A 2,446-nucleotide genomic window follows, 5' to 3' on the forward strand; every position below is an offset into this window, starting at 1 on the left:
CCAAGATTACCATCCGAGTGCCGGCGGGGAAGTGGTTCATATAGCCTCGGCTATCACTTCCTTATGTCCGGTCGTGATGGTCAAGCGGATTAAGGCGTCCCTGTACATACCAGTTGTGGGAGTATGGGTTCGAGTCACTTCTGGGGTGTGAGTTTTCAGTTGTATATAGTCCTGGGGACCATTCAGGCTTGTTTGCATTTGTGTTCCTCACGTGTGCCCCAAAGAATGAGGTGATTTGATAAAATGCTATGCCCAAGATTACCATCCGAGTGCCGGCGGGGAAGTGGTTCATATAGCCTCGGCTATCACTTCCTTATGTCCGGTCGTGATGGTCAAGCGGATTAAGGCGTCCCTGTACATACCAGTTGTGGGAGTATGGGTTCGAGTCACTTCTGGGGTGTGAGTTTTCAGTTGTATATAGTCCTGGGGACCATTCAGGCTTGTTTGCATTTGTGTTCCTCACGTGTGCCCCAAAGAATGAGGTGATTTGATAAAATGCTATGCCCAAGATTACCATCCGAGTGCCGGCGGGGAAGTGGTTCATATAGCCTCGGCTATCACTTCCTTATGTCCGGTCGTGATGGTCAAGCGGATTAAGGCGTCCCTGTACATACCAGTTGTGGGAGTATGGGTTCGAGTCACTTCTGGGGTGTGAGTTTTCAGTTGTATATAGTCCTGGGGACCATTCAGGCTTGTTTGCATTTGTGTTCCTCACGTGTGCCCCAAAGAATGAGGTGATTTGATAAAATGCTATGCCCAAGATTACCATCCGAGTGCCGGCGGGGAAGTGGTTCATATAGCCTCGGCTATCACTTCCTTATGTCCGGTCGTGATGGTCAAGCGGATTAAGGCGTCCCTGTACATACCAGTTGTGGGAGTATGGGTTCGAGTCACTTCTGGGGTGTGAGTTTTCAGTTGTATATAGTCCTGGGGACCATTCAGGCTTGTTTGCATTTGTGTTCCTCACGTGTGCCCCAAAGAATGAGGTGATTTGATAAAATGCTATGCCCAAGATTACCATCCGAGTGCCGGCGGGGAAGTGGTTCATATAGCCTCGGCTATCACTTCCTTATGTCCGGTCGTGATGGTCAAGCGGATTAAGGCGTCCCTGTACATACCAGTTGTGGGAGTATGGGTTCGAGTCACTTCTGGGGTGTGAGTTTTCAGTTGTATATAGTCCTGGGGACCATTCAGGCTTGTTTGCATTTGTGTTCCTCACGTGTGCCCCAAAGAATGAGGTGATTTGATAAAATGCTATGCCCAAGATTACCATCCGAGTGCCGGCGGGGAAGTGGTTCATATAGCCTCGGCTATCACTTCCTTATGTCCGGTCGTGATGGTCAAGCGGATTAAGGCGTCCCTGTACATACCAGTTGTGGGAGTATGGGTTCGAGTCACTTCTGGGGTGTGAGTTTTCAGTTGTATATAGTCCTGGGGACCATTCAGGCTTGTTTGCATTTGTGTTCCTCACGTGTGCCCCAAAGAATGAGGTGATTTGATAAAATGCTATGCCCAAGATTACCATCCGAGTGCCGGCGGGGAAGTGGTTCATATAGCCTCGGCTATCACTTCCTTATGTCCGGTCGTGATGGTCAAGCGGATTAAGGCGTCCCTGTACATACCAGTTGTGGGAGTATGGGTTCGAGTCACTTCTGGGGTGTGAGTTTTCAGTTGTATATAGTCCTGGGGACCATTCAGGCTTGTTTGCATTTGTGTTCCTCACGTGTGCCCCAAAGAATGAGGTGATTTGATAAAATGCTATGCCCAAGATTACCATCCGAGTGCCGGCGGGGAAGTGGTTCATATAGCCTCGGCTATCACTTCCTTATGTCCGGTCGTGATGGTCAAGCGGATTAAGGCGTCCCTGTACATACCAGTTGTGGGAGTATGGGTTCGAGTCACTTCTGGGGTGTGAGTTTTCAGTTGTATATAGTCCTGGGGACCATTCAGGCTTGTTTGCATATATATATATATATATATATATATATATATATATATATATATATATATATATATATATATATATATATATATATATATATATATATATATATTGCATGCTTTTTGCAACATCTTAGGTGACACACTTGCGAGTATATCACGTCTTGGGTCAGACCACAGACCGACCAACCGACCAAGATGTAAATGCGAAGAAGTCGTGACTGCGATTCGTTTTCTGATCTATTTTTTGCTAAATTTGTCGGGTAATGTAGATGTGTGGGAGGGACGTTGGCTGGTGGTGATCTTGCTTGTGACTCGTTGTTGCAAGCGATTGCAGTCGTGAGTTGCAGGGTTGTGTCTTGGTGGTGAGTTGGGAGAGACCACTATGCAACTGGCTGGCTGGCTGGCTGGCTGGTTGGCTGGCTGGCTGGCTGGCTGGCTGCCTGGCTGGCTGGCTGGCTGGCTGCCTGGCTGGCTGGCTGGCTGGTTTCACCTTGCATGCAAG

Source organism: Procambarus clarkii, chromosome 80 (assembly GCF_040958095.1).
Source record: "Procambarus clarkii isolate CNS0578487 chromosome 80, FALCON_Pclarkii_2.0, whole genome shotgun sequence".
In the NCBI taxonomy this organism is placed as follows: domain Eukaryota; kingdom Metazoa; phylum Arthropoda; class Malacostraca; order Decapoda; family Cambaridae; genus Procambarus; species Procambarus clarkii.